The sequence below is a fragment of the Dendrobium catenatum genome, unplaced genomic scaffold (genome assembly GCF_001605985.2).
Source record: "Dendrobium catenatum unplaced genomic scaffold, ASM160598v2 fragScaff_scaffold_231, whole genome shotgun sequence".
NCBI classification, from domain to species: Eukaryota; Viridiplantae; Streptophyta; class Magnoliopsida; order Asparagales; family Orchidaceae; genus Dendrobium; species Dendrobium catenatum.
The window spans coordinates 9,295,967-9,304,884 of record NW_021318693.1 but is presented as its reverse complement, the minus strand read 5'-3'; positions in this window follow the sequence as shown (position 1 = coordinate 9,304,884).

The following is an 8,918-nucleotide window of genomic DNA, read 5'->3' as shown; positions in this document are numbered from 1 at the left end:
TGAGCATTTTGATTGAGAGTGTAGACACGAGACAAATGACTCATTTGGGAAACACCTCTAAGACTTTGATTTATTTTTAACCATTCAAAGTCAGCTCTAGAGGTTAAGGTGTGATCTCTAAATCCTTGGGTTCTTAGGTGAAGGAGGTTGTCTAAGTCTTCCTTAGTGATTTCCACTCATTTCTTGAAAACATAAGAGGTAATCCTAGTGTGGTCTTGATTTACCTTCATGTTAGCTAGAAAAGTTTGGAATGCCTCTTTATGGTAGGCATAGATGAGAGTTAGGATAAATGAAAACTAGGTTGAGACGAATAGGGGCATGACAGAGAAATGGATATCATTCTGAATGAGAAGTCAGGAAGGCGTATTTTTTGCAGCAAAATACCTATAGAAAGCATCCTAATTCTCTTTAGATAGAAAAATCGTCATCCCAACCAGATCTAGAGAATGAACCCTTAGAGATGCGAGGTCATTTGCTACTGCTTTCTATTTCTAAGATTCAGACTCGAGAAGGTTTGGAAACAAATGAGAAAGTCAATAAGAAACTTATCCAAGACCCTTCTATTTAAAGAAAAATGACTTATCGAATAATACAAAATTTATATCATATATACAAAAATAATTTCATACATGATGAAAATAATTTTGTACATATGAATGGATATGATAAAAAATGAAACGGCTTTTCATAAAACACATTTCTGAGCTGTCCTTTCATACAAACTTTTTGACCAAATGATCGTACGGATGAACACGTGTTCATCCGAGATGATCAGAATATTAAAGATCATTTTCAAAAAGTTATCTAAACCTTAATTTTTGAAAGTAGGCTCTGATACCACTTTAAAGTCTGAATAGGTTGTTAGACCTAAAGCAATTGTCATAAGGCTAACCACAAGTGGGGTGAATTGGTAATTTAAAAATCTCTTGAAATTTTTAGAAAATCAATTTTATAATTTTTAAGCATAATAAAGTTTTATCAAAATAAAAATTTCAACCACAAATTACCTTGTAGAAAATAAAAATAATAAAGAGTAAAGACATAAAGAACACATAAATTTATAGTGGTTCGGTCCAATAATTCCTACGTCCACTCCCTGAAGACTTCCTATTTAGATATTGCATTATATCTAAGTGACTCTCCTTTTTATCCGATGAGAATGTGGAGAAGCTCATTCAATTAACCTCTCTTCCATCAATCTCTAGTGTGGCAGAGTACCGTCCTCCTTTTTTCTCTCCTGGTGACGGCAGAGAAGCTGACATCCTTTCACACCCTCCAAAATTTGGCAGATTACCATTGTCTTTTCACACCCTCATGGTGTCGGCAGAGTACTGCCATCCTTTCATATGCTCCTGGCGTCGGTAGAGTTTCGACACTCCTTTGAAAATCTTCTTTCAATTGTCTTCAAGAAAGTATGGAAGAAATTTGAAGAACAAGTAAGAGATACTCACCATTGGGTAAAATTGTGAATCCCCTCATAATTTTGTCTTAAGAAATATCTCACTCTCCAATCATAAGAATCTCTCTCAAACACTCTCTAAGTGCACTCTCAAAATAAATTTGCAGTAGGAGTTCTGTGAAAATTAGTTTTTAGGATCTTAAATATGAAAGACAGGATAAACCATCCAAAAAACTAAAAATTTCAATTTGATTGTACGATCGCTCATCATACGTATGATCAGTTCAAAAAATGTTCGTATAATCCTATACAAACTGATTTTGTGCTCTAACAGTCATATGTACGAACTTCCATCGTACAATACAATCAGTTCAAAATAGAACTAATTTGTCTGGTATTATTTGGTATGAATGTATTTCTACTATGATTGGCATACTCTACAAACCCAATATCATACATTATGATTACTTTAACCAAAATCATGTTATATTTGGTACAAAAATGGATGAGTCTATTTTGTACTCTAAACATCATCTGCATGCACCCATATTCATATAGTACAAACAGTTCAAAAAATTTATGCAGCCATTTTGTACTCTGGATATCATCTATATTTCATACAGTATGATTAGTTTTGAAAATTTTGAGTTTATTAGGGATGAACTGGTATGTAGCCATTTCATACTCTAGACGTCGTTTGTACGAATGTAACTTTGTACATTATGAACAAGACTTAGAAAATTTTTTCTGGCATAATTCGATCAACTCCATTCTAGAGGAACACTCAGGTTAAATCATGTTATACGATCCATGATCACACAATATAATTAGTTTTAAAAATACAAGCTTTTACACTCCCCCAGTGTGTGTTTGTGCATGGTTACCCAATTATAATCACACTCTCTTTAACTCAAAAAAAGTATAGACTTTAATTATAATAAACCCTAATCTAATCTATTTTGAAGTCTTTAGTAGTATGGACTATGATTTCCATGCAACATTAGTACACACAAATAACAAAAATATTATTTTCAAGTTATGTTAGGAGAAACAGTAATCAACACAATAAGATTTTGAAATCATAAATATATATATATATATATATATAGTTATGAAAACTAGGTTACAATATTTGGTTCTCTGCCATCTCCTAGAGGGAGAAAAATGAGTCAATGTTCTCTGCCTGTGAAAAGAGTTTCGGTCCTTTGCCACATTATTTTGGTAGAAGAGATTTTATAAGGGCTTCTCTGCCTAGTTATGTGGAGAGTCACTTAAGGTTTAATGCAATACTTGGAACGGGAGGTTATGGGAAGTTGACGTAGGTCAGGTTGACCAAACCACTATTAAATTTGGTGTGTTTGTTCTTGGTTTTATTTTTTTGCACTTTTTTTTTTCATATTTATTTATGAGTTAATTATGTGGTTAAAAATATCTGATTTTCCATTGTTGTGAAATTACTTTGCTTCCACTTTGAGAGATAAAATTATCATTTTTCATATGTTTAAAAAAGCTTTAAAAGGGGGATTTTTCTTTCTGTTTAATTAAATTTCTTAAACCACCAATTCGCCATCCCCCCTCTTGGTTAGCCTCAGGACTAGTTCTTTAGGGTTTAACAACCTTCATAAACTTTCAAGTGGTATCAGAATGAGATTCATAATTTACGTTTTAGAACACTTTTGAAAAAAAGATCTATGGATAACTTTGGTAATCATAATATTACGGAAAGATATTCAATCACATGACCACTTTTATTTAAAAATATTTCTTTTGATTTTTGAAAAATTTGTATGTCTATTTTCTTGCAATCAACTGATTATCGAATATGACATATGATTTAAACTGGTTATTCTGTACCATAATGTATTATTGATGGAGTCAAAACAAATATTCCTTTTATTGAATGGAGTATAATAGAACAATTTAATGCTCAATTGAATGTTAAATGTTTGAATGGTTTTTTCTATGCTTTTAATTTTAAAGTTTATATGAGAATGTCTACATATACCACTTGCAAGGATATTTGGGATAGATTATGCACTACATATGAAGGTACTAGTGAGGTCAAGCAATCTAAATTGAATATTATAATGCACGATTATAACCTTTCTTACATGAAATCTTATGAGACGATCTTAGATATGTATACTAGGTTTACTCAAATTGTGACATCATTATATGCTTCAGGCAATGAACTTTCAAACTTCGAAAAAGTTAATAAAATTCATCAATGTCTCTCTGAAATATTTTATGCTAAAATTACTGCTACATGCAAATAAAAATACTTGAATGATTATTCTATTGATAATCTGATTGGCTCACTCATTTCCCAAGAGCAAAGTGTGAGTCAAAGACTTTTGAATGTAGGTAAAACTAGTGCTAAAAGCTGAAGACACGAATAAAAGCAACTTAGTAGATGATGAGAGTGAGGAAATACCATCAATAACAAGAAAATTTGAAAATCTACTAAATTACAGGCATTAATATCAACAAATGTGGAATAAACGTAAACATGATAATAATGTTATGATTTGTTCTGATGTTATTTATTTTAGGTGTAGAAAATTTGGACATATGAAAAATCAGTGCCAAGACATAAAAATACTTCATGTAAAGGAAATGGGTAAAAATAAGCTATTTATAATAAGGGAAAAGATCTCCTAGGCAGACCTTGCTTTTGAATCATCAGACCAAGAGCAAGATGATAAGGTATAAAATTTTGTTTGTGTGTTTATCTGTGTTATAGTTAATGCATGTGTATATATTCTTTATTTTATTTTTATTCATCGTGAATGTTTTTATTTTCTTTATTATTTCGGCATTTTGTTATTTATGCTTATAATTTTTTAGTTTATTTATTTTTATGTATATTTTTAGAATACTCTCTGATCATCACCCACAAATCACATCTCACGTTATATATACATAAGAGAATGAATCACTTCTCATATTTTCTTTTAAAAATGAAAATTTTATCTCCTTTTTTTTTCCTTAGAATTTTTGGTAAGTGATTGTTGACTTCTCTAATTAGTTAAAGAAAGAAAATTTGATGATTATCCCTCATCCTCTAAGTCCTTTAATAGTGTAATTTCTTTTTGAATAAAAAGTTATTTCAAATTAAAAATTAGACCAATAATAGAAATCTGTTTCATCTTCATATTATTATCTATCTCATTTGAATATTTTTATAAATCAATGAATCAATATTAAATTTTCTTACTCAAGCTATCTATCTATTACAAATGGATAAGGTTTTTATTTTTTGTTTGCTCTTCCTTATTAAAGAGAGCGAGTTCCTCTTCTCTTATATTTGAAAGATAATCTCACAACTGAGTATTTTTTAAAGACTTAAAAAAGAAACAAGATGGTAAAAAATGAAAAGATGCACAAAATGAGCCCAAAATGAAAAGATATGTAATGTATGCCAAATAATTGCAAGATGCACAAAGTGTATCAAAAAATCAAAAGAAATATAAAGTGCATCAAAATTGATAAAGAGGCACAAAATGATTCCGCAATAAGTTAGCTTCCTTTCATGTCAAGTCTTTAAATCTTAGACAAATTCATGTGCTAGTTCATATCATCCACACTTGAATTTAAAAATCATGATTTTTGGTTTATCACTTTGCAATGCTATTCTCTTAAGATATATTTTTGAAAAGAAGCTTGAAAAGATTACATTTTCTTTCTAAATTATTTTTTGAATTAAATTTTTTTTAAAATAAAGTATTTTAACCTATATGGAGCCTGAGCTAGGGTTGATAAAATTAAAATGTCTAACCTTTTTGGATCTTAATGAAATCAATTCATTTATTACTTAGCTTTTGAATAAAATGAAGAGGTAAGTTTCTTATTTTAAGAAAATTTGTTGAAACTAATTGATTCTTCTTAAACATCACCTTCACCTCCACCTGATCAGGGTTCGTTTGATCTTTTGTGTTTGGTTTATTTTTTGTTGTTTATTTCTTTTTATATGCTTCTCTTTTATTTTTGATAATGTCAAAGGGGGAGAATGTATTTATCTGGTTGTATTTATTCATCTTGTATTTACATTTATTTATCTATTATTTCAATTTATTTTTCTGTTGCTTAGTTTCTCAATTTTATTTGTCTAAAGTTTAAAAAAACTATTTTTGGTATCCCTTGTGTTTTAATATAATTATTTTAGTGAGATGGAGATTAGAAAAAATATTTATAAATTGGCAAATTCAATCAATAATATTTGCCATAATAAAAAAGGGGGATATTATTGTAACTCAAGCTTACTAGTTTATGTTTTTGATGATAACAAATATTATGGCTCACATCCTTATGCATAATTATATTTGCAATTTTTATTTATTTGTGTGTGTACTAACATTTCAGGAATGCCATGCACTATCCAGCGAAGAGTCAAGCCTCTAAATTGGATATAATAGGTTATATTATAAAATTTTTTATAATATTTATTATTGTTTTTTTATTTCTTGAGTCAAGTCCTGTAAGAGTGTATGTTAGATTGGTGATCATGCACACACACACTTAGGGGGAGTGAGATTGAGTCAAAACTAGATATTTAAATTTTGAATTAATCATATTATATAATTTATATCGTATTGTACGATCAACTCATATAACTAATTATACTGAACAATTTGGATCATCTAGGATGATCAGTTATGATCTTAATTAATTATCTAATCATCTAGGATGATCCCTAATATCATACTGGATGATTAGTACAAATTTGTATTGATCGTACTTACTATCTAGTGATTGTAGATGACTATTAACTCAAATTCTACACATCATACTTGACGATCCTGTGATCGTATTGTATAATCTTTTATGATAGAATTTATTTTTTAGGATTTTTAAAGCCCTTTATTTATGCTTTCTCCAAAGACATTGTAAGTATCTTTGACCTGCATTGAGTCTTCATTCTTTTGGAGAAAACCTGAAGAGAGAGCCTTGATAAGGAGAGAGGAAAGAGTGGAGTTTGATAGGGAGATGATCCTTGTGGGTTTCAAGACAGTATGGAGGGGGTTTCTCATGATTGCTCTTGCAAGCTTGCATCTTAGTACCATCATAATCAAGGTTAGTCTTGAGGGATGTTTTGGGATGAAGAAGATTTCTTTGGTTTCAAAGGACCCGGCTACTCCGCCGTACCAGGGAAGGTGAAAGGGATTCATGGTTCTCTGTTATCTCCTGGAGGGAAAAAATAGAGTCAAGGTTCTCTGTTCATGAAAAAATTTTTGTTGCTCTACAACACCAGGATAGTGGAAGAGATTTTATAAGGGCTTCTCCTCCTAGCTATGGGGGTTAAAGGAGAGTCACTAAAGATTTACTACAATACCTGGAACGAGAGGTTCTAGGGAGTGAACATAGGTCAGGTTGACTGAACCACTATAAAATAAAGGTGTGTTTGTTCTTGGTTTCATTTTTTACACTTTATTTTCCTCATTCATTTCTGTGTTAATTATGTGGTTGAAAATATCTGATTTTCTATTATTGTGAAATTACTTTGCTTCCACATTGAGAGATAAAATTATCAGTTTACAGATGTTTGAAAAAGCTTTAAAAAGGAGATTTTTCTTTATGTTTCAAGAAGTTTTTTAAATCACCAATTTACCCCCCGCCCCCTCAATCTAACATTCACGAACTTTCATATATGCGATAAAAAAAATTTAGTTTCAATTGAAGAAATTAGGTATGGTACTTTGGTTGCAGTTCAGAGACTCATGTAGCTTATGAGATGTGAAGTTGGCAAGTACATATATATTTGATACGAGGAGCCAAATATGAGATCACAATTACACTTTGGATGTTAGACTGAAAAACCACTAACAAGCTTAATAATGGCTCCTTAGACATATAATTTAGGTGAATCTCATCAGATTTAATCATAATTTAAAGTTTATGATGATTATATTATATGCGAAGAGGAACTAAGACGTTGATTTCTCCTATAAAAATGCTTGACAATGTAATGAGCAATTTATCATTTATGTAATTGGATCCATAAAAGCATTCTTTTAGAAGTTACTATCTTATTTAAGTATGCTAGAAAAAAAAATAATAGAGATAATTATTAATCTTTAGCTTGGTAGTAAATGTCATTTCATGATACGAAAGAACATGCCTACTAGTGTTAAGTTTGGAAAAAATATATTTGAATACATGATGTTGAAGTCCTTTGCTTATAGTAGTGGTACATGATGTTAATACTCAAATTTATCTTGTGGCATTTATAGTGGTTGACTCAAAAAATAATGAGTCATGGATGCATGTCATAACTAAGTTGAGAGAATCACTTAGCATATTGCATAAGTTGTTGTTTATCTACGATAGACATAACAATATTGTTAATATTTATCATCCATCTTTTTGTAGACACATCATGGAGCTTGTACTAGTCATTTCATAATGAATACTATAATTGGGTTCAAAATCTATAGTTGTCCTAAGGAATATCACTTAACTTATAAGGGATATAGAATAGATGAATTATACATGTACTTTGATAAAATACATGTCCATAACACAAACATAAGTGCCTATTTAGAGAATAGTGTTATCATTTTGTGGTGGGCTCATCGTGCTTTCTTTCATAGAAATATATATGACTTGATGGAAAATAGTATTTTAAAAAGTTTTAACAATATTTTCAAGAGTGTGCTCGTATTTAGTGACAACTTTACTAAAGTTTTTGTGGAATATAATACATAGAAGTTTATTTGATAGACACACCATTGCATTAAATATAAAAATTATTTTGGTGAAGAAAATAAAAGAAGTATTGGGAAAGCTTTTGAATAAGGCTCAAAATTTGATTATATGCTCATTAGTCAATTTGAATTGCATGTCCATAATCTTAGTTGTGATGTTTATTTGTTGGAGTGAAATGTACATGCAAAAAATTTGATATTATGGCTATTTCATGCAAGCCTGCATTGGTTATAGCTTACGATTAGGGTGTCAATTATTATAATTTATATTCAAAGTTGTATATTGAGAAGCATTTGTTGTATATATTGAAAATAATTTATTAATAAAAGAATGAAAATATATGAGGATTCTAGAAATAAATAAAGTTGTTGTATTACACTTATTGATCAAGTTTAAGTGTGGTCATCCAAAAAATTATAAGATATTTAAAGAGAGAGAATGATGTAATGCAATATATGCACAACTAATGTGAAGCAAGAGGCCATAATTGAGTTAGTTACATGGCTAAATGGCAACTGCCTTCATAATAATTTTTACTCTTCTCTTCTTATTATTGTAAAAATATTATAACTTCTTAGATTTAATATAATTCTTAATTAATATCACTAATTAATTATATAGTGATGTAATGTTTGTCATTAGAATGTGTTATATATGTGAATTTATATTTTAATATGTTGTGTCATAGTTATTGTGATTATCTCTCCATTATATTATAGCTCCCTATTATATTATTGCTCCTAGATTACACTATGTTGCATCTACTTTATAATATATTATGTTATAGTTATTGTGATTATACTATGATGTATCA